The sequence below is a fragment of the Athene noctua genome, chromosome Z (genome assembly GCF_965140245.1).
Source record: "Athene noctua chromosome Z, bAthNoc1.hap1.1, whole genome shotgun sequence".
Lineage (NCBI taxonomy): Eukaryota > Metazoa > Chordata > Aves > Strigiformes > Strigidae > Athene > Athene noctua.
The window spans coordinates 47,489,747-47,515,434 of NC_134077.1; positions in this window are offsets into that span (position 1 = coordinate 47,489,747).

A 25,688-nucleotide genomic window follows, 5' to 3' on the forward strand; every position below is an offset into this window, starting at 1 on the left:
CTGCTTCCTTTTGTAAATACAATGTTAAGAAATGTGTTGCATATGAATTATGTTTTCTAAGAAAAGTCTTACTAAGTTTTGAAACTCTCTGGAAAGCTAAGTTCCAACAACGTTATTGGGTATGAAACATTTTTCTTTATTACTACTTTCTAAGAAGTTATATCTGTTTATCCGTACAAGTGATTTGCAAAACTCACATGTTTTGGAAATATATGTGCTTTGACTGCTGACATCTTTGTATTAGTATACTATCAAACTTGCTGGATAGTGATGTTGTTCTAAAGCTAACTTTTTTTTTAAATTTCTGAACAAAAAGAAGGCACATATATGCGGAGGACGGAGGAAGCAAGCCATCGATTCAATATGAATGATAGAGCAAGCTTCAACTTTATTGAAAGAAATCACACCTTATATAAGCACTCTACAATAATCATGCATACTACTCACAAATCTATTGGATACATGTAAAAGGCTACATTATAATATCCCAGCCCCTTGTGGCATTTCAGGTATGTCACAACATCTTCCTTCTTCTGGCTTTCTTACTTTCCCAATGCTGTTTACCATCACACTCAAGGCCATTGTGTACCTCAGTTTCTCTCTTTGTTAACATAACAGTCTGTTGTTAGCATAACTGTACCCTGGGTTTTTTCCTTTGTTTACCTCAGATGGCTGTAATCAGCTCCTGCACAGACCCATGGCCTTGTTCTGCAAGCCATTCTCCAACACATACATAGCTGAAGAGAAGACATATATAAATATACATATATAGATAGATAGATAGATAGATATGAAATAATTATCCATTTTTTCCAGGGAAGTTGTTTTGCAAAACTACCCAAGTAATTTCACATATAAAATGACACAGCTGATGCCATGGTAACATAGCTGACTTTTAACAGACATATTTCTGTCTCTTACAGATCTGAAAAAAATAGCATCTGTAACTTTGAAAGGAAATTTACATGTACCTTTGAACATTCACTCACACAATAATACTGTGCTACATGTCATTTATGTGCAAAGTTCAAGCCTGGAGTAGGGTAAGATTAACTAATATCCAGGAGCACAGCATATTCCTGATATCTCTGAGAAAATAATTTAATTCCAAGACACAAACTACTTGTTGATGATTTTTCACTGTTCAAAACAAGTGAAAAGAAGCAGACGATTAACATCTGCACACTATAGTGACATGATGCCATCAATTTTTGGTACTTAGACGAGTACCGTAGCTTACTCCTTTTTGTAGTCAAGACAGTTTGTATTTCAGATATGTAGCCTATGTCCAAACATACATTTGAACTGCACTCTCAGAGAGCTGTACTCTTAATAAAGCTGTGATTAACACAAGTTTAGACTCTAGTATGGCCAGATTTTGAAAATGTACTGCCTGTTTTTCCTTGTCCTAAAATGAAATAAATTAAAAGATATGTTGCTTGGATACATTTGCAGGCATGCTGTGAGATATACATAAATTACTACACAGCTGTCACCTGCAATCTTATATGAAACCATTTGATAATTTTTCTGTGTAACTTTTTTTCCTATTTTGTGCCCACTAAACCATCTCCAGGGTGATAGGTAACAAGTTTCTAAACTCATAGATTAAACAGTTGTGATTTAAAACAGATAACATGATATAAATGCTCCAGGGCTCACAGCTTTGCAGAGCCAGAACAGGAAACTTCACATCATTAGATAGAAAAGATTGCCAGGTCCCTGTCAGAGACATAGATAGTTACGTCTAAACATCAGTTACTACTGATAGACATTAAGTAACTCATTCATAAAAGGAGCAAATTATTTGGCATTTCTTTAAAAGAGAGCTTATGCTTTTCTAGAAGCTTTCACTCGCAGCAATTAAGACACCTTACTTTAGGAGGTGGAAGGAAGAGTACCAGTATATTTAAAGAACTACATAAAATATTCGTGAATTAGTTTACTTCATACAAAATTCACCCACAAAGACCTTCGTAACAGAGTATGACTTGGCTTGTATATGAGGCAACCCCTTTAACCACAATGTAGTAAATGTGTCATGTATTTCTCCATTTTCGTCAGAGACACAAATGATGGGAATTTAGAAGTTTTTCACTACTCTAACTATGGTGGTTGCCTAATCTTACATGGTCACATCAAATGTATCTCTGGCAGAATGAAATATATTAATAACAGTGATTTAATTTTTATTTTTCCTCTTTGAAGAGACATTTGCTATTGCTTCTGGCAGGACAGCTATAGAAAGCTATAGAAACTTTGCTTTTACTGCATATACAATGGTTATAGAGTGTATAAGAAGTTTCTTTTTCAAATTTATTGTTTACTATTTCAGCCAAAGGAATTGCATTTCTTTCCCCTAATAACAGAGGAATTAGTATGCTATGGTTAAATCTTGCTGGGTCAGCTTATGGGTTTAGTATGCTTTCAGATTGCAATTTTTTATTGAGGAAGCACTTATTAAGGCAGCTTCCATGAAAAACAAACAAACAAATGATCAAAACCCCCCCACAAAACCAAATAACAAACCTCAAGCATCTAGCGACTGGATTCCTTTATATTAATAACAAAAAAAAAAATCAAATAAAATTCTACTACTCTTGTCTTTAACTTCACAGACAGGAACTGCAAATGACCAGGCATCAAGCAGCCTCTTTGATAATACAGAAATTAGTAATTAATTTTCACATACACAGGAGAGAATACAAAAATCTTATTTCTTGATGTATATACTGTGGTCACCATGACGAAACAAATTATATTGCTTTCTCGATTAGAGCCTTGAATGGTTTAAATCATGGACAGTGTAGAGATTGCTCTTTCCTGTGCCAGACAACTGCACCAAGCCCAGGAAAGGTAGTAATTCAGAAATAGTCTCCAGCAAGGTCTTCCACTATGGAAAATGTTTTCCCAGCAGAGCAAGACTGGATTGTTAAACTTTTGACACTACAATAAGGTGTCAAAGACTTCAGGCTGATGTTGATTATATGATTTACAGTAGCATTACATTTATTGAAAGAAACTGTAATTGTAATTATAATTATGAAACCCCAAGAACATTATATAAAGCATTTTTATATGATTTATTGGGTATTATTATGTTTATGACTTAAATAATTTTTAAGGTTACCTACAAGCACAGCAGCACATAAAGTCAATGCAACCGATCTGCTTGCTCAGTTTTCTTATCCAAATCCCCTCATGCTATGGCAAAGCTTGAGCTGAAGACTCCACACACACCGCTTGGAGCCATCCTGTGAGAGGAACAGTTCAAGCTTCAAAGCCTCAGGCAGACAGTGCTGCCCACCTCTGGTGTTGCTGCATAGTCAGAGGCTGACATGTTTCACAGGAGAAGCAAATATCTGTCTGATATCATTATGTGGAGTCTCCTTTTTCTCCCACCTGGAAGTGCCTTGTAGCTCTTCTTTCAGCCATCTCTTTATAGCATGCAAGGGAACTAGCACTGAAGTTCAGTATATATTTCCAAGTTTCAGGCTGTGGTTTCTGAGTACATTCAGCTGCAGATAATGCTGCATCATGCATTTTTCCTGCTGAGTAGTTTCATAAACCCAAACATTTTCAGCTTGTATAACTTAATTTTATTAAATTACAGTGCATTGGTGTGATATACAGGTACATCTTAGAGGTGATGGTGTTTTTGTCCCATTAATGCATCCTAATCCTTAGCAAATTCTTGCTAACAGTGACCTTTACCACCATTAATGCTGGAAGTAGTTGATGTTAATGTATGAGGTAGGCTGCACTTAGAAGGAAGCCTGCTGTTCTTCACAATCTGAAAGCACTAATTAAAAAATTAAGTCATTACATCTGGAAAAAAAGAAAATATCAAAGAGAATTAACTTTCAATAAAGTAAGTGTTGCCACAACAGTCTGGCTGTCAAAAAATGTCCTCACTTGTAACTGTGAAGGACTATATATAGTTAGTTGTCTCCTTTTTAGTATTTCCCTTCCCAACGGGTTGAATTTCTGGTGTACAATTTCATTAGACCCTCTTGAAAATATAGCACCCAGTCTGCTTTGGGCCTGCATCATAGTAACAAATCACCGAGCCTGACTTTTTCAAGGAGTCTTAATAACCTATGCTAAAACTTTCTTAAGCTTTTACATTCCCCAGGGTGTCCAGCTACACATTCTGCTGCAATAAAATAGTGATAATATTATATTATTACAGCAAAATGTGTAACAGGATCTCTCACAAGGAATGAGTAATAAAACTTCATTTAGCCTTATAAAACTTAAAATTACAAGTGTTCCTTCATTCTCAAGAAGCACAGTAAAATTCCATACTGCACTAGACATTCAGAAACTCTTAACATCTAACTACTTCAATTTATAACAGCAAATTTCTTCTCTCTCCAAGAGCACACTTTGATTGTATCTAGCACAGTGCAGAGCCCGAGTCATTTCTGGCTTGAGTGACTTTGTGCACACAGTGCAGTATTAAATCATGCAAACAAAAACTTACGTCCTGAAAGTATGCAGTGGTGCAGTTAAACTGCATCTCATTCTTGAACAGACTTATTTAGCTCCAGTTCTAGGCTGAAGTTACCTAAAGCTATTATGGCTAAAAACATAACATCAGGCCACAAAATCAGTTTAGCTCAACTCCCCCCTGCTACCTCCCCCATCCCCCTCCATCCCAGTTTTTAAAAGGTGTAAAAAACATGATTTCTAATGTTGGTGGTACTCAATTCCTATTTTGAAGCAATTTTCTTTTCCTATCTTTTCCCCTACCATGTCTGACACACAGTTTCTGACTCAATTAACTACTTTAAGAACTGTGATAAAAATGAGATGATTGTTGCATTTTGTCTGTTACACCACTCTATTTGTATCTCTTAAAAAAAATTTTCTTAAAACTCTCTGCTATGAAGACAACAGCCTACCATTGTCCAGTCATTTTTCATTCAGCAGCCCAGCATAATTATTTTTATATATTAACTACTAAAACAGAAGTATTCTTTCCCAAATGTGTGCTGTACTTTCCATTCCAAAGGCTGCCTTGGAGAGCAGAGCATCATTGTTCTCTAGGTGAACAGGATGTCCTAATGCTGCAGAGAGTCTGGTCACAGTGAATATAAACAGAGACACTTTACAGCATTGCTCTGGGACTTCTGTTACTGCTGTGTTGTAGGAACACAGGTTGAGTTTGGATTAAGCTCGTTTAGGGTGGAGATTAGCAGGTGGTCACAAAATTGATTTTGACCTGTTATTCTAAAATAGGAAGGAAAAAGATAATGAGAGGGGTCATATGTGCATTGGAAAAAGCATTGCGATTGCCAGAAAGAGGATCCTGTAGCCTTTCAAGCTTGACAGGTTACCCAAGTGTCTTCCAGTAGATGCCACAGTCTTCTAGTGCAAGGGTATTTGAAATGAGAATACCAGAAACAGTAAGTGAACATCTGGTCAAGGTCAATGAAGGTTTTGTCTGAATTGAACCTATGGAAGGGGCCAGGCAGAGTACAGAACCAGCCAAAGAATTCAGGGCTTGACCTTATCCAAAACCCACAACTATTTGGTACACCAGCAGAAACTGAATCTTCAACTTTAGTATTAAAATGTTAGCAGAATGCCCTGGTTTTGCTGAAAACAAACAGTAATTTTGCAAAAGTAAGTAAATAAATATTTTGTGGCACCTAGCCTATCTTTTTGAGCAAGTTGATTTTGGTGTTCTGGTTAATCAAACAGCTCAGTGATGAGGATTGGTAGAGCTATCAATTTGCATTTAAAAAGATTTTACCATAGGACTGTTAGTTATTCTTCTAAGATGTCTCTTCCTCACCTACAAAAGCACTTCTTTAAAATCTCCATTATGCTATTTTGTGGAACAAAAAGGGCCCCCAACATTTAACTGGTTATGTCAAGGGAATTGCTTTATTTAACTCAGCCTAGCTACAGAAATTATCTAAAAATTTTCATCAAATACGTGTCTACTGAGTATATCCAAAATTGAGGAAGGAGATGTGTATGTATACATCCATATATATTTTAAATATGCATGGGCAAAAGGACCAAAAAGCTGCTTTATTTATATACAAAGCTCAGCTCAGCTCAGCCTTAGGTAAATAGCCATGACTGATTTTTGCATAAAGTCTTGCGTGTGTTGGTTTACTTTCCCATATTCTCCTGAAGTTATTAAAAAACTGGAAAAGTACAATGCAATACTGTATAATTTAAAAATTGAAAGCATTGTGATAAAAATCATCCCCCAATAATCTAATATAAAATTAAATTGCCTAGTTGATGCATACTATGGCAAACATACTAAACTGAATCACACAGCACTATCTGTTCCTTCTAGTATTTCACAAGCGATAAATACCTAAAATCACTAATAGTTCTCTAAATCAAGATTCCTTTTGATAAAATTCAGGAGTGAATAAATAAAGATGGAATTAATAAACTAAGTAAACCTGTAATTGAAATTTGTTATATATACATAAAACAATAACACTGAGAATATTCAGTATTGTTTGTAAAAAATGTAAAAAAAAAAAAAAAAAGAAGTCATTAAGAGTAGTTTGTTTTCTTCCTACCAAGAAGACATTGGAATCAGTTTCAAAACATGAAGCAACAAAAACGTGCAAGCCTAGGCTCTAATTCTCCAACAAACTCCAGTCTGAGTTTCACATGCTTCATGGAAACTTTGTCTTAGTACAGAAATCTGAAGAAACATCATCTTTTTTATGACCGTCACACAGAAAACCAATAAATGAATAAGCATGCTAAAACATATGGGCTGTGGTAACACTAGCCATTTTGGAGTTGGGATACATACCTGTTTATTACATTTGCACATAATTTGTTGTTGAATATGTGAGGTAAGTGCACTAAGGAATGTCATACTATACTAGATTAAAGCATAGAAATCTCAGTGACACTGAAATAATCTTCAGGAAATTTTGTAAAGCTGCATTAAGACTTTTTATGTTATTTTACTTTGTAAATTCTTGGAATGTGTCTTATTTATTACTTTCTGAAAAGCAATAAAGGGTTATAAACTGGGAAGGGGAGTATCTGGACATGTGTGTACTGTCCATTGCCTACTTACAACACTAACCGAAACCAGTAACTCACCTGAGGCATATCAAAATGTATCTATCATGTGTCCCTATGCAATCTAAAGCATCTGTCTAATAATGTAGGAAATCCTAGTTTATCCTCTGAGGGGCTTCACATACAAGGATTTTCATGTATACTTTTAGTGGTTATAATGTTAGAAGGGCAGGTAATATGGGCATCACCTTCACCATAACTGGTATGTTTACAAACTTTACCTACATTACGTGCTGATACAGAGAAATTATTACTTGTTTTGAGATTTATTTACTTATAGAAAACTGCCTACCAACTTATTTACTTACTTATAGCAAGTTATTGTGTTACTTATAGTATTGGTTTAAATATTGCTAAGAATCCTGCTTGCCCAGACTGTTCTGCAGAATTTTGCCAAGGACTACTCTGTTCATCAAGACAAAGCAGTTCACTGTGAAAATCTACCAAGGACTACAATATTCAGCAAAATATTATACTTTTGTCCTTGAGGAACAGGTGTATCCTAACTAGTTGGAATTTTGCTAGTGAGTAAAGATAGCCATATACGAATGGTAGAAGTTCTGTTGGTTCTCTTAGAGAAGATAGAAAGTAAACCAGCTGAAAACCACTCTAGTCATTCAAGAAATTGGCCAAGAGAATCTGTGCATGCTCTGAGGAAAATTACCAGGTGAGAAAGACTACGAGCCTTCCTCCCAAAGACCCCCGAAGACGCCCACCAGGAGGCAATGCGCAGGTGCAAAGAGAACATAAACTGTTGACATCAGCCTTTCTCACTGAGCCAGCTTTACTCATGCATGTGTATGTGTTATGTAAGGCAATGAATATGGATATCCACACTATCTAAGGTTTTGGTAAAATGTGCAGTTGGTGTGCCAGCTTTGTGGAGATATCCCCTTGCACCCTGGCGCCAGAGTAAACACACCTGCTTTATAACTCTATTCGAGTTGTAGGGTCTTTTTTTCCATTAATCAGTGCTGACATTTCAAACTAGCTGCCAAATCCAGTTGTAAGCATAAAAAATTTTTGTGAAAGCTATCAGAATGTGATTTTGTACACCACAATTGTCACTCACTCTCAGTTTACACTGTTTTCTGGTGCTGGCTTTGCTGACATTTTCTGTTTACAACATGCAGGTGTTTTGATTTTATAGGCAGATGTAAAATGCATTTACATCTTCCAATATGTGCAGAGGCTTATACACAATGTCCTTATTCAAGTACACCTCATGTTTTACTCGACCTAGAACATACCTATTGAGAAATCCATCTACTTTTATGAACAGAAAGTTTTTCACTGGGAAAAATCTTCCTATGAATAGTTCTGCTAGGTCTTGTGAGAATATGTGAGGATAATACATGGCATACAAACACCATGCATGTTAGTATAACCCACTGGAGTGACTAAGCACCTCCTGAGCTCGTTACTATGTGAGAAAGCTCATTGCATGGAGTTTTGAAGATACTGTTCCCATCCTGATAAAATCTTCACAAACCCTACCTATATTTACTTTTGGAAAGGCAGGCAAAAGGTGCCAGAAGTCTGCCAGAATAATTAGTTCACAGTTCATTTGGTGGTATTATTTCCAGAAGATGCTGAAGTGATGATTTCTTAAGAGAACACATAGTATTTCACACTTGTCTGATTACAGCAGTCAAAATGTTAAAAGCGCTGGTCACCAGGGTTGAAGTGGCTACAGAATCTGTAATTTTGTTACCAGATCCAGAGACCTTCTCTTCCCCTTGAGGGTACTGAGTAGTGTTGAACAGGAGTCAGTAGGCATGGGCCAGGCCCCAGCACATTGCAGTGATCTTGTGGCTCTCTGGAATTGCCAAGATGACAGCATACTTTTTCTAAATATTTTACTAGTTTATCAGGATTCTGCATCTGTTCAGCAGTGAAGTTCCAAAACTTTGGAGGTGCCCACTGTCCCCAGGTACTTGTTCGTGCTATCCCACACCCCAGCCACTCATAACTCTCCAGCCTTGGGGGTAGAACAAGCTGGCTCCTAGCAAAAAGACAAACACATTAGTGTCAACATTCCAAGGATATTCAAAATTTTCGAATGCAATTGTAAGTAGCTTGGAGGAGAAGAGGAAGGTGAAGGAAGGTGTCTCCCCCTTGGACTGACACTGTTAACCTGTCCCGCTAGATGACCCCCAAAGTACAGAGGTGATGACAAAGTACAGACATGAATTACAAATACTGGACTAACGTCAGGACTGATAACTCTATCATGCCATAAATCAGTGTTACATAGTACATCAAAGAAAAAAATCTTAATCCACCTCCCACGGGTGATAAGCAGCAGCATGGGGACTACATATGGTAAGTGAGGTAAAGCATACACAACTCCAAGAATGAGAGCCACAACTCTAAGAACCAATAAACTGACATTATTTCCAGCAAGTATTAAACGAATATAATGAATGATTATAACAAATTCATCGTAATATGCTCTTGCCACAGATAACTTTTGTTATCTCAACCGTTTGAGCCCCATGTTGAGCACTGAAAAGAACTGTTGTAGTTTAACCCCAGCTGGCAGCCAAACACTACATGGCCTCTTGCTCACCCTCCTCTGCCCAGGGATGGGGGCAAGAATTGGAGGGCTAAAGAGAGATACATAGGTTGAGATAAAAACAGTTTAATAATTGAAATAAAATAAAACAGTAACAATAATAGAAAGTACAAATGGGTAATGCACAATGTGATTGCTCACCACCTGCCAGCTGATACCCAGACCATTCCTGGCTAGTGATCCCAAAATACCAAGGTCCCACAATCACAATCCCAGAAGTGAGAGAGAACCCCCTCCTTCTCATCCACCCCTCCTTTATATACTGAGCATGATTTTACATGATGTGGAATATTCCATTGGCCAGTTTGGGTCCGATGCTCTGACTGTGCCCGCTCCCAGCTTCTTGTACACCTGCATGTGGACAGGACAGAGGGAGTTGGAGAGCCCTTGATCTCTTAGCAACAACCATAAACATCAGTGTATTATCAGCACTCTTCTTGTACCAAATCCCATACTGAATCCAAAGCACAGCACTATTCTAGTTACTAAGAAGGCAAATTAACTCTATCTTAGCCTAAACTAGGACAAAGAGTATAAATTCAGCCTGAGGAATGACATTTTAAAGAAATCACTGTTGCTGCACTGATGGTAATGAAATTCAGAACCGCTTAAATTGGTATTGTCAGAAAAAGGAAAGAGTAAGGACCTCTGGAAATTGAAGAGCAGCTTGCAGACTTTTTCTTGGAGGTGTGAGAACATCCCTCTTCTGGCTTTTTTTCCATTTCTGAAAATTCCTTTTCAAGACTAGAACACCATTTATTGTGGCGTAAAGTTCAGTGTAACATGTAAAATTTGTAATGAATTGCATCATGTTTTTGTGATAGGATTTTCATATTGCATTTTCACCATTTGGAGTTCTTAGGTAAGAGATTCTCAATAAAACGTACACAGAATATGATTTCATAGTCCATGAATTAATTAAAATAACCATGTTTATGACTAAATAGCATATAAACAATCTTGAAAATTTGGTATGTATCCCACTGTGGAATAACTGACCAAGAAATGATGTTGTGTAGACTATACATAGCAGTGGCATATTGTAGTCAGCTACCACTATGAAACAAGGAGTCAAGTCTACAATTAGCAGTTAGGTTTACAACCATTATATTGCTCTACTGGTTCTCTAGAGACCATCCTAAAAGCACAATAATTTGGGAAAATTTGAGTTCTATTGTAGTTCTAAACCCTGTGTACAAGTCATTATTTTCTGGCTTGAATACTTTTAAACAGCTTGGAATTTCAACAATAGTTTTCAGAGCATCCTAACTGTGAACATTAAACCCTTAGGGTGCCAATTCTGATTCTAAAATTGCTTAAGCCTGTATGTTCTCACAAACATAATTATCTCCTTTCATGCTTATAGAATTTACCACTTGCTTTTTCAGGAAAATGATACAGAACAGGTAAATCTAAATCAGAGCTGTTATTAAGTTCAATGGGAAACATGTCATGGAAAGGAGGAGCACTTACATCAGATGGTATTCCCATTATTTTCTCTCTACTGACATTACCAATGCATATCTTAGAGTAGGTGTGAGAGATTCTGTCTATATAAGAAACTCTGTGCTGGCTCAGCACATCAGATTCTGTATTAGCATCTCCATCAAGTTTTATATATTGTAATAAAACAAAGCCACAATGGTAAAGTTCACAAAGAAGATGAATGCCGCAGTGATTTACAAACACTTCTATCAGCCTGCTGGCAGCTGTTGCATGTTATGTGGCCCCTGTTGCCAGAGTACTTCCTGCGGAAGTGCTCTACTATGAAATACTGAATATCACAGAAGACATAGTTCAGTTCTTTGCTATTACATGAGAAGACTGAACTCCCATAGTACAGAGCGATTAGGGTATTCACTGAGAAGAGATTTTAGATTCAACTCAGTCATTAACAAGTATCTAAGGAATGTTAGTGACACACAGTTAGTTACTGTGATAAGAAACAACGGAATGTAAAACCTAAAAGGAGTGCTCTCCTGCTCCAAATTTTGCTTAATGTTCTTTTTATAATTCTAGATCAACAGCAAAGAATTATTTTGAAGAGTCCTGCATTCTGGTATTTCTTCACAAAATCTTGTTGTAATAAATACTTTTCATATACAAACTACCCAACATAAAAAGGGTGGCAAGGTAAAGTCTTATACAAGCAAAAATTAATTATAATTTCATAAGTAAGGGATAACAACAGGAACAACCTGGGAGGTTTTTTTGATTGATTTTTAAATAATAGGTATTTTTAGTATTTATTATTATTTATTATTATTGATTTATTACTTAAATAATAGGTATTCCCAGAAAACTCTTCTCTCATTTGTTCACAGAGATTCAAGCAATACGTTATAGGGAGTCTATTTTTCTTACCCATAGAAAATGATTCATTGTGCCTAACCTAGATCTTTCCAATTTAAATCCATTTCTTTTTCTTTTTAGCTTGGCCTACAAAACACCCTTCAACTAGTTCTTGCAGATAAATGAAGTGCTTGCTTTGTCAACAGATGCATATCGGGTTTTTTAAACAAAGACAGTATGGTTGCTCCACAGATAATCCCTACAATTAGATAACACTTCCATACAGCCTATTCTGCTCTAGGGCACTAGGCATTCCAACGGGAATAGGGAAATGGCACATACCAGTTGGCTTTCCTATTGCTTTTTCAGTGTTGCTTTTAAGGTAAAGGCAAGCTGTCTTTCACATATAAATTGGAGTAATTTTAAAAGCTTCACAGGAGGCACTCCAAATATATACAGCTGTGACAAATTCCAACTTAATACCTGACATTTTTAGTAGCTTGAAGCCTCTCTAATTTAGTTCAAAATTGTGATGAACTCGTGCAAATGCTGCTCTGCAGTTAATAATACACTACACATTGCTTACTCAGACACTTAATGAACTAATAAATACTTTGTAATATGAAAAGGAGAGTGAGCAGTTAATATTCCAAGAAGAGCTGAGACCTAATAGTATAGTGTTTTTTCTACCTGTGATTTCAAATAGAAAGTCATCTTTTACTTACCATCTTAAGAATCTAACACATTCACTACAGAAGCCTATAAATTTCTTTCTGTTTGGAAAGCCAGGAAGACTGGGCATAGGGAAGAGGTAAGGAACTGAAGAACTTAAAGCATTCCCTAGAAAAAGTTCAACTGAACTTGCCTTCCTAGTGTTATACCACACTCGGTATGTAATTTTTTTATTGATAGTCAATCTGGCCAGAGAAACGAGCATAAGAATTTTGTGGCTTACTACAGTTTGAGACTCTCACGCAGCTGTAGCTATAGGCAGAAAGGTGGAGCTAAAGCAATGATTTGCCTATACAGGAAGCGACAATAGTCTAAGAGACACAGATTCCAGTCTCATAATACAGGACTGTAGACCCATGTCTCATAAAAGCAAATGGGTTTCTCACTGATAGTTTTATTTTTGTTCACATGTATTTTGTCTTCCTTTGCTGCCTCCCTACACACCACTTAAAGAGGTACATATACCTCAAATTGTTGAATCTTACCTTTACCCCAAACATACAATGGACAAAAACCTCAAATAAAACAGCAGTATGATTTAAGTTTGAAAAGCTCATAGAGCAAAGTGTGACTAGCCAACATGGCCATCTTTTCTGGAGGGGGAGGGAGATCACTTCTGATCTGTGAGGAGGTTAGTGCTTCTTTGCTCCTTTTTATGCTAATAGCACCACCTGTCTGACTTGTCCAGCTGCTGCCTGTCGCCCTGGCCAACCTGGAGCCAGAGGGCAGCTATGCCTCCTTCTCTGATCTCCAGGCTTGTGTCTACACACCTTCAAGAGCTATTTAAAAACATATATGAAAAGTAAAAGACTGGAAATGGAGACAACCTATGTCTTTTTGTTATTTCTCAAATCTCTCACGTGTTAACTCCTACAGTAAGAAAATATAAATAGAGGGTGATACCTTGTGCCTTTTTGTCCTCATTTATGCAGGCACTATTCAAGGTGAGTAAGAGCTTTCCTGAATGCTCATACATGCCATGTCAATTACTGTGTGGTGTAGAAGAAAAATCAGTGAGTATCACCTAGACATGAAGCCCTGGCAGGGCAGCTGAGATTATAGACTCAGAAAGCACTAGCAAGATTTTTTTTTTAAGAATTTGATAATTTAATAAACACTGCAATTTTCTCTTTTGATTAAATTGCAGTGGCCTATTACTCACTGCATAGTAGAACCCCTCTCTGTCAAGGGAGGAAACATAGAGCTTGAAAACCTTGTCAAGGTGATACAGTAAAGAAGTTTTCTCAGAAGAGTTCTTTCAAAGGAAAAGAACTCCAGTAAAAAACTACAGGAAGGAAGTCTGTTTAGTCCATAACTTTTCTTTCTATATAACATTAAATTAGCAGAGCTGATTGAGATATCAAACACAGAAGACAGACAATCCTAAATTGTACTAGAAAAGGCAATTTTGAAAATTCTAATTTTCCTGGAGTCCCATTCCATTGACCTATTAAGATGTGCAATCCAGTACATGCTACACTTCTCCAAAGGATTAGTTCTCTCTTCTGTCAATATGGCAACTTGTGTGCCACTCACCCAAAACATGCCACGCATTCCACTTCTCTGACCCTATGTCTTCCTCCTCTCACTTTTCATGTCCCCATCTGAAATCATGGATACAAGTACTATTCTTGCTGCCACCAGTGATACAATGGGTTATGCACAGGGATCTGCATCATAGTAGACATAGGAACACATTGCTGTGTGCCTGCTGTTTTGTCTAAGTTGTCTCTCTGCAGCCTCTGTGAGATAGTTTCACACTGCCTTCCTATCTGTGAAACAGGTGTTATTATGTCGACCATTCCTGGATGGAGTATGCAGCCAGGCAGGAATCATGGAGCACCTGACAAAACATAGCTTGATGTGGAGAGAGATTGACCAGCCCCCCTGAGAAAAACATTTTAAAAAGATCAGAAAACAACTGTCAATATGCTGGGCCATATTTACTACCAATTTTCCACTATCTGCATTATTCAAAAGCTGCAAAAGAAAAACAAACCCCTTGCAGTTCTCATGCCAGTCTGTTGGCACACCAGGATTTCTGCTTGAGCTTCTCAGAGCACCTGAATAGCAGCAGATAATAAAACCACCTGAGATTCCCTCCCCAGTTTTGAAGGACATGTGCTTAGCAAGGCAAGGAGGGGACACACAGCATTAAAAAAACTAGAGGGAAAGGACAACAGGAGTTAATGACCACTCACTCAAGCCATTGTTGGGTAAGCTCCATGCTTATGAAGCAAATGGGGAGACTCTGGCCCTCACAATTTTACTGTAGCAACCAGGATCTTTCAAGTGCTTCAGTATATAAACCATGAGATTTACGCTTCATTGCTTTCCTTTCCTATCGGAATTCTTGTCTTTATGGATTAAAGTAGAGCATACTGACAGCACACTGTAAGTGGGCACTGTGCAGCATACCATCAGAGACAGAACTTGACACTCATTTGCCCTGCAAATACAGAGCCTGCTAGTGTTCAGTTACACCTCAACCATATCCTCATTCTTCTCTGAAAATCCGGCATAAACCTTTGTGATATCACTGCCTCAGATCTTACCTAAACACAGTAACTCTTCATCTGAAAGCTATTTTTAGCAGATGCAGTTTCTGAAAGAAAAGACTGGAACAGTTCTTTAGTTCTAGTGCTATTTCAAGTTTCTACCTTATATCATATATATCCCAAAACCATCTGATAATATGATTTTTATTTTTTAATCCATGTGGAATATTTTTTAAATCCATAGAATAAGAAAGAGAATATTCTGTTTTATCTAACTAGTGCTGTCATTTGAATTACAGTTCTGAACAGGACTGAAGGTACAGGCAGGTTTTTCCTTTATTTGCTGCCTTGGCTGCTTTTTCAATGCCCAGAACCATACAGATGAGGCACTGTTGGTATCTTCCCAACAGCAGCATCTGGCTCTTTGGCAAATTGTTCCATTAAGTGTTCTGACCTACTGACCACTCTAGCACTGCTAATGCATACTGTGTATGTTGGCTGGAGTGCATATGGGTCATCTCTTTTAATTCTTCTCTTGGGAGTTATTTTTGTATGAGTAGCATTTGATTTTGAGGATTTTATCGTAATGACTTTGGTCTGTCTGAAAAGGAAAAGGCAAGTCATGATTAATTCAATATTTTTAGACTGTAAATTAGAAAAAAAAAAAGTTCTACATGTTTCTCTGGTGCCACTTAAATGCTAACATTTCTGTTTAGGATCAGCCATTTAATCTCTGTTTTCCTAAGACTGAAATTCTTGTGCTGTAGCTCAGTAAGAAGTAGGAAAGTTTAGAGAAACAAAAGTTTTGTCTAGTAAATTTAAAGTTTTCTTAAAGAAGTCACTGATATTATTCAAGTGAAGTCTTAACATCTCAGTTTAATTAAGACAACAGTCTATTTTCTTTATTTCCCACATGTGACATCTATCTCTAACCCAACCTGATAAAGCGTAGAAGGAGGAAAAAAAGTGCTGTGAAGAATAACCTGAATTTGTTAAGACTTTTATTTCTTATAATGGTTTATAAATATTTCACCACATGTGCTGCCAAAAGTCTTCCATTTAATGAGTGACCTCAATCTTTTCCCCATGTATCCTGTAGTACTGTCACTGAATGAATGTTCTAAATCCCTAATATCTGAACAAAATCAAAACAAATAAAGCTGTGTCTTCATGCCAAAGTCTCTTCAGAATAGATCGGGGAAATTATTTAGGAGGGGCAAAACACCATGTTAGTGTACTTACTCTATCAGATTGGTAGAGCAGTAATCATTTATTTTTCTGTAATACCTGTGTATAGGCAAATAATAAGTTAGAAACCATGCATTCAGAGTTTAAAATGTCCTCAAAGACTCCTATGTCCCTTCATTCGAAATTTGACAAGTTACCGCTGTATTCATAAATAGAAAAAGATGCTATACTTTCTGAAGTTGGCTCAACTGAAGAAATTCATTCTCTAATTAAAAAAACTAAGCAAACATGTAACCTAAATCGCATAGTGTCTTACAAAAGAAAGTAATTCACAAAGTGGAGGAATCCTTTGTTTATATGGTATTATTTTATAACAAAGTAAAAATTTTCATTAATATTTGGGGTCAGTTACAGTTATTTTGCGAAGATCTCACAGAATTTGAAGTCTAGATTTTTAATATATATTTGTTAAAATTTTTTCTATTAGGGTAAATGAAAGTTAACGTGATACTTCACCAGATTTTATGGTGGACTTTTTTGTTTCTGAGTTAAGGTTTCAGGAAGCAGTTATACTTCTTGTCCTGAGAGCACACATATGTTGAGTCTTGTCACAGAAAAAAATCCGATAACTACACAGAAGTCAGCATCCTAGCTTTCCAGAAACACTGTAGATAAGAACATTGATTGACTAGACATACTGCTAATGCTGTTATCCCATCTGTGGCCCTCCTTGTCAGTAAACCATCAGTCAGTTTGTGTAGGGATGGTGAGTCCTGTGGCCCTCTGGGCTCCTCTCTAAACTTAGATATAGGAAGAAGTTGGACAGGTGATGCATCGGCAAGTGCATTCCAAACTGGGGGAAGGTTAGAATAGAAGGTATAGATAGACTTAGAGAAACCGTGAACTATAAGAGTAGGCTAAGAATATGATACTCCTCTGAAAGATCTTGAATGATGTAAAGAAATGAAAGAAAGGAATGGTGTAAACAATGAAAGACAGAACCTGCAGAAACTGTGTAACAAAATTCATTGAAAAGAGAACTTAATCTAAACACCAAGCAGTATTTTCTAAGAAATCTACTAGTGGAATAGTTTATTGAGGGAAACTCTTTTGCTTGAGTCATTTAGAAGTAGACTGGAGCAAAGACTGACATGATAGTGGAAAAGATGATCTAACTCCTGCAATTCTGTAATTATTATAACTGCAAAGTTTTTGGGTTTGTTTCATTAGGGCACCTTTCCTTCATGAGGAGGCCTTAAAACCCTTGTACAGCTGTTGTCTGTCTTTCTCCTCTCTGGCACTCTGTGTGACTTAAATAACACCTAACACATTGCACTTGGAACATGCAATGTTGCTGTAGCTGTTCTGCTCTTTTCAGCCACTTTACCAGCATTACTGTGCTCCAACTTTGGCCTTGGAGAAAAAATAGAAGAGAAACTGTACCTTTTTGCCACTTCAGGTTAGGCTCATTTTAAAAATATCTGAAAATATGTTCTGTTAGTACATTTAGTATCTGAGAGTGAGAATGAATTGAGATTTGGGGATGGATTTTTAACATTGGCCTAACTTTAGTGCCAGCCATCTGATTCACACAGGCTTTCCAAAAAGACCACTGAATTACTATTATACTAATAGTCAAAGATAAATGAACACAGTGGGATGGATTTTGCGAAGTTTCCAGTAAAAGTTATCCTAACTTCAAGAGCAACAGAGGGAAGCCAATGATGAGTTCTTTTGAAAGTCCTAGCCAGGAAGTTTTGCAGCATAAAACAAGGTACAACACTAGCTATATTGTTGCTGCGCAGGGAGAAAACATGTAATTATATGCCAGTTTAATCCCATGCATGTGTTTCTGTTGGATTTTTTTGGAGTGGATGCACTATGGTTTGTGATGCCAAAGGCTGAGAAGCACTATTAAATGCACAACTCACTACTATGTTCCTTTGATTTTATTTACACTGATGTTAATGTTTTCAGGAACAGGCCCTTGCTTTGGACAGTTAGAAAAGAATAAGTACTAGAGACTCAGATCAACAGCTTGTGGATTTTTTCTGTTAGGTCTATTCTCAATGCCCAGCATTCCATTTTCCTAAACTCTTCTTCATTCTTTTGAGACTTCCCCAGTGCTGAACCATGTCATTATGCTGGACATGTATTTGAAGAGAAATAATCAAATAGGCCAAGGATGTGTTTGTCTTCACATAGGAAGGCAGCACACCATAAAGCAAGTAGGTTTATCTTTTCTCAACATAGCAACTATAACTGCTTTTGAAGTCATTAAATCAGTTCAACACAAACATGGGATGAAAGCTATTAGGAAATCAAAGGGGGAAAACAAACATAAAAATGCCTCAAGAACTTAAATCTTGACTTGTGACAAAATATATGAAGTATTAACTAAGCAGAAAATATGGGAAGAGTCCATAAATAGATGAAGCATATGAATATCAAGAATACCATAGAATCACTAGGGCCATGGATAAGGGCATATCTGTAAATAACAGGATGCAACTGAAAGGGGAAGGTGCACACTGAGTTTCAGGATGAGACCCACTAGTCAAGAATATGGATAGAAAAACTAAATAAGACCTTTTATTTTCTAACATGTAGGATTTAAATAGGTAGATTTTACATAACACTTGTCTGCTCTGATTTAGGGAGGAGAGGCTGTCTGTGACTCAATAACATACGTAAAAGATAGTTATGCTCTAGAAAGATTACGTACTCTGCAGTTTATTAAATTTGTAGTTTTGTATTGGACACACTATAAGTAGACCAGTATGTTAAAGACTTGTTCCAGCTAGACAATTGGTACATTATATTGCTCTTTTATGAGTGTGTGTGCGTTGCCGTTGTGCTTTACATTTTTTGGAAGCCTTTCCATGTTTTTCATGGACTGTGGGATAAAAGAAGAGATTATCTGTTCCATGCTTAGAACAAGAGATTCAAATGAATTGTGAAAGCTCTGTTTGCTAACAGATTTATGTCCTTTAAATATTACATTAATAAACATTTAGAGACTGTCTGAATCTCTCCTCAGAGAACAATTATCAGAAAGCAGAATAACACCATCACTAGTGCCAAAACAAAAATGAATTTTAGTTAAAAAAGGGTATTATACTATTAAACCTGAGTCTTAGTGCATACCCCAAACTGGAGCAGACTTTTCTGGGATTGCTCAGATCTACTTGAAGTGCACTGTTCTGTTGCCCCAAACACGGCATTTAGGTCACCTTCACCAACATACATGGGAAGCATATGCTATATATTTTTCTGACAAAGATCCCGCTTTCTCCACTCTGTATGTGCATGGCATTGTTTTCTGTTGTTTGCTGACACTCTCTTAGTAGCCTGTGGCATCTACAAAAGGTAACTAAAATCAGGTTATTGCTAGTAGGCTTAAATTCATTGGAAAAAATGCAGGGATTTAGAATCTGAGAAAGGTTGAAAGCAAATGCTTAATGAAGAAAGCAAATCCTTAATGAACAAGATCTGAGGGACAGGTGGTAGGAAGTTAAGAGAAGAAAAAATCTTTTGTTTACCAGATTATCCTGTCTATCATTGTTTGTTTACCTAATAATCCATTACTAGTGATAGTGGTTAATTGATAAAAGAAATTAAAACTGCTAGCTACTGCTGGGTTTCTGAAGGATTCTTATTATCAGTCTTGCATGCTAACAGCTACTGCAACTGTGAACCATGATGACTGAGGCATAATAGTAAAGATCTAATCTATTTTATATATTTATTATATAACCATTTTGATTTTATAAAGGTTACTTAAAATATTAGATTGCTTCACTCATTAGGAACTTCACAGGATATATAAAGAAAAGCAAAATAATCTTACATGAGCTGTTTTGACTCATGTTATTTAATGCAATTTAAATTACTGTCAATATATCAGAAGAATTATGATATATCTATTTTTCTTGTTACAGAGAAGAAAAGGATACCATGATCTTTCACAGTTTGTGTAGTCTCCCATTATTTATCATACAAGTACAACCACTCTGTGAGGATTCACTTGAGAAGCAAGGCCATGTTTGCCAATAGCATTTAATTTTACATTTAAGCAATTATTTCATACTAAGAAAAAATTTACAGCAATCCATGCTGTGAACACAACTTCCTTTTAAATTGTGCAGGGACAGGTTTCTGTTACTAAAAAAAACCCCAAAAAAACAAATAATACTGACTCCTGTCTGTGATGGAGGCATAGCTATACAAGCTACCACAGCTTTCTTTCTCTTTGTATTTTAACATCCAATAGATTAACTGTTCTAGTCTTCAACAGTCTGTCAACTAAACTGAATTTCTTGGTGGTTCTATGATATAGCCAGCCAAATGTACACAGAGGCATATACAGGGACCACACACACCATTTTAACTTGTAAGATTAACTGGACTTGATATTTCCTTCATTTTTCATTTTAGAACTAGATGATTTGAATTATTGGAGCTATTATTTTCGAATCAATAAAATTAATAGTATTGCACTATACTAAGTGCAAGTTACAGCCCAATTATTTCACATCCCTACTACTCGTTGAAACTCCCAAACAAGAGAAAACTACAGAGGTTTAAAATAATTCCTACTTTATCTCTGGCTGTCAGATCCTAATCTGTTAACAACCAAGTTCCATAACATCACTTTGTAATCACATAGGAAAGTTTAAATTGTGACTGACCATGACTGCAGCTGCACAGAGGTGTTAACATCCTTTTTTGTATCATTTACATTTACTTAGGTTCAGATTTTACTGCTACCATGCAATGTTTGGATCCAAAAAGTCTGATAATCTGCCAAAGCAGAAACCAAAAGCATTACAACTAGATCCAGTTCTTGTTTGTAAACCTCTCACTGCTGCTGTGGTCAGTTCCTTTATCCTATAAAGACCAGTGTCTTACTCTTCATCTTAAATAATATTTGTGTTACTTATCTGAAAAGGGAGGTGAATTCTGAAAATGACTGGTAGTATGATCAAAATATTTATCTGCTTTTTATAGTATAAAACAAAGCTTAAGTGTTTTGGGTAATGGAAAATATATTTTCCCTGGCAAACTGGAATGTACATTGTGTTGGTGTAAGCCCCGCCGGGACCGGAGACCACGTTGCTGCTGCCCCTCCCCCACCCTCAGCCGGTCAGGCTGGAAGTGAGGCACAAACCCGGGTTAAAATAAGAAGAAATTTAATACAACAGTGTGATAAACAATCTGAACAACAACAGTAACAATGACAACAATAAAGAGCAATAATAGTAACCAAGACAATAGATATACAGAGAAATACCGCAATGGTTACGGAACAAACCCGCCGTGTGCTCCCTGCCACCAAAGCCACAAAGGAAAAAGTTCCCGTGCTCCCGCGCCCAGACCTGACATCAGCATGGTATGAATAACCCGGCTGGAGATCCCTTCCCCCTTCTCTGCTGGGAAACTTAACCCTATCCACCCTATCCTAGCTGAACCAGGACATAACCCACCCCTTTATTCTATACCATCTGTGTCATGTCCAGCTGCCATTTAGCAGTTAGCAATAATAAAATAACAACTTACAAAGGCACAGCATATTTTACGGCATGTTCTCACCCAGAATCAAGTCCCCCTGTGGTACGCATCGGACCTCTCCATTGTCCTGCATCACCCACCAGGTACACCCAGGTCCTTGGGCAAAAGCAATCCCGTGGATGGGTTTGCCTTTACCTCTGCCTGGTGCAGGACTAAACCAGACCATTTTCCCCAATATATTCCTTATGCGCACCACAGGGTCTTTATCCCCATCTACAGCACGTGGAGGTTTCGACTGAGCCGGGCCAGCTTGACTGGCAGATCCTCTTGTGTTGACTAGCCAGGTGGCCTTTGCTAGATGCATGTCCCAGTCTTTGAAGGTCCCACCTCCCAGTGCTTTCAATGTGGTTTTTAAGAGTCCATTGTAGCGCTAGATCTTTCCAGAGGCTGGTGCGTGGTAGGGGATACGGTAGACCCACTCGATGCCGTGTTCTTCTGCCCAGGCACTTATGAGGTTGTTTCGGAAGTGGGTCTCGTTGTCTGACTCAGTTCTCTCTGGGGTGCCGTGTCGCCACAGGACTTGGGTTTCAAGGCCCAGGATGGTGTTTTGGGCGGTGGCATGGGGCGCTGGGTAAGTTTCCAGCCATCCAGTGGTTACTTCCACCATTGCGAGCACGTGGCACTTCCTGTGGCGGGTCTGTGGCAGTGTGATGTAGTCGATCTGCCAGGCCTCTCCATATCTGTATTTCAGCCATCGCTCTCCATTCCGCTGGGGCTTCACCCGCTTGGCGTGTTTGATTGCAGCACACGTCTCACATCCGTGGATGATCTCTGCAATGGTGTCAATAGTGAGGTCCACCCCTCGATCTCGAGCCCACCTGTATGTTGCATCCCTACCTTGGTGGCCCGAGGTCTCGTGGGCCCACCGGGCTATGAACAATTCACCTTTGCGCTGCCAGTCCAAGTCCACCTGAGCCACTCTAATCTTAGCAGCTTGGTCTGCCTGCTGGTTGTGTCGATGTTCATCAGTGGCCTGACTCTTGGGTACATGGGCATCCACATGGCGCACCTTCACAACGAGGTTTTCCACACGGGCTGCAATGTCCTGCCGTACTTCAGCAGCCCAGACCGTTTTACCCTTATGTTGCCAGTTGTTCTGCTTCCATTGCTGCAACCATTTCCACAGGGTATTCGCCACTGTCCACGAGTCGGTGTAGAGGTAGAGCCTCGGCCACTTTTCCCGCTCAGCAATATCCAAACAAGCTGGATGTCTTTCACCTCTGCGAACTGGCTCGATTCACCCTGTCCCTCAGCAGCTTCATTGACCTGTCGTGTGGGACTCCACACAGCAGCCTTCCATCATCGATGTTTTCCCACAATGCGACAAGACCCATCAGTGAACAGGGCATATCGCTTCTCCTCATCCGGCAGCTCGTTATATGGTGGGGCCTCCTTAGCACGTATCACCTCCTGTTCTGGTGACATCCCGAAATCTTTGCTCTCCGGCCAGATCGTAATCACCTCTAGTATCCCTGGGCGGCTGGGGCTCCCTATTTGAGCCCATTGTATTATCAACACAACCCATTTACTCCACGTGGCATCTGTTGCATGATGTGTGGAGGAGGCCTTTCCTTTGAACATCCACCCCAGCACCGGCAGTCAGGGTGCCATGAGGAGCTGTGTTTTAGTGCCGACCACTTCTGAGGCAGCCCGAACTCCTTCGTATGCAGCCAGTATCTCCTTCTCAGTTGGTGTGTAATTACCTTCAGAGCCTTTGTATCCCCAGCTCCAAAAACCCAGAGGTTGGCCTCGGGTTTCCCCAGGTGCTCTCTGCCAGAGGCTCCAGGTAGGGCCATTCTCCCCGGCTGTGGTGTAGAGCATGTTCTTAACCTCCTGCCCTTCCCGGACTGGCCCGAGGGCTACTGCTTGGGCGATCCCCCGCTTAATTTGTTCAAAGGATTGTTGTTGCTCAGGGCCTCATTCAAAATCGTTCTTCTTACGGGTTACGTGGTAAAGAGGGCTCACAATCAGGCTGTAGTTCGGGATGTACATCCTCCAGAACCCCACAGCACCCGGGAAAGACTGAGTCTCCTTTTTAGAGGTTGGTGGGGCCATGGCTGTTATCTTGTTTATCACCTCCATTGGGATGTGGCGACGCCCATCTTGCCATTTTATTCCTAGGAACTGAATTTCCCTTGCAGGCCCCTTGACTTTCTTTTGCTTAATGGCAAAGCCGGCCTTCAGGAGGATTTCAATTATCTTCTTCCCTTTCTCAAAGACTTCCTCGGCTGTGTTCCCCCATACAATGATGTCATCAATATACTGCAGGTGTTCTGGAGCCCCACCTTTCTCCAGTGCATTATGGACCAGTCCATGGCAAATGGTGGAGCTGTGGTTCCACCCCTGGGGCAATCGATTCCAGGTGTACTGGATGCCTCTCCAAGTGAACGCAAACTGTGGCCTGCACTCTGGCACTATTGGAATGAAGAAGAACGTGTTAGCAATGTCAATCGTGGCGTACCACTTGGCTGCCTTCGACTCCAGTTCATACTGGAGCTCTAGTATGTCCGGCACTGCAGCACTCATTGCTGGCGTAACTTCATTCAGGCCACGGTAGTCCACAGTTAGCCTCCATTCGCCATCGGGCTTTCTCACTGGCCATACAGGGCTGTTGAAGGGTGAGTGAGTTTTGCTGATCACCTTCTGGCTTTCTAGTTGACGGATCAGCTGATGGATGGGGACCAGGGAATCTCGGTTGGTGCGGTACTGCCGCCGGTGCACCGTCCTGGTAGCAATCGGCACTCGCTGCTCCTCAACCTTAAGCCGCCCCACCACTGAGGGATCCTCTGAGAGGCCGGGTAAGGTGGACAGCTGTTCAACCTCCTCCAGGGCAGCTACACCAAAAGCCCACCGGTACCCTTTTGGGTCTCTGAAGTACCCTCTCCTGAGGTAGTCTGTGCCCAGGATGCACGGGGCATCTGGGCCAGTCACAAGGGGGTGCTTATGCCAGTCCTTCCCAGTCAGGCTCACTTCAGCTTCCAGTAGGGTCAGCTGTTGGGATCCCCCTGTCACTCCGGAGATGCAGATGGATTCAACCCCACTGCAGCTCGATGGCATCAGGGTGCACTGTGCGCCAGTGTCCACCAAAGCCTTATACTCTTCTGGGTCTGACGTGCCAGGCCATCGGATCCACACTGTCCAGTAAATCCGATTATCCCTTTCCTCCCCCTGGCTGGAGGCAGGGCCCCTCTGATCCTGCTCACCATTGCTCACTTCTTGCAAGAATGATTTACTGGTCCCCTCAAGAGGGTCAGACATAACATTGACCATTCTATTCTGTCTGGGGGAGTTCTAACTGGACACTGCAGCTGCGCTTTTCTTGGAGGACTCCCCTTTCGTGGTGGTCGTCCCTTTCTAAGCACTCCTTCGGTTTATCAGGGCTCTGCATTTGTTCGGGAGTGAAATTCCAAAGCATTGGAGGTGCCCACTGACTCAGGCCTTTGCCCATCTTTTCCCACCCCCCTTGCCACTCACTATTATCTGACCTCGGGGCAGGTTTCCGGGCACTGCTATTGTTAGAGAAGTGCCGCATGGCCAAAATCAAAATCAGGCAGGCATTCAGAAAGCATTGTGCCAAATCACACTGGCCTGCAGGCTCCAAGGATAATTGAAACTCCCCAAAACCGAGAGGATCTCTTCTCCTGGGTCACCCACAGAGGGGGTGAGACCCCTAACAAAAGCCCAGGCAGCAAACAGGTACCAGCCCGCCCCCACAAACAGCAATACAAAGGCATTATAAGCATTCAGGAGCC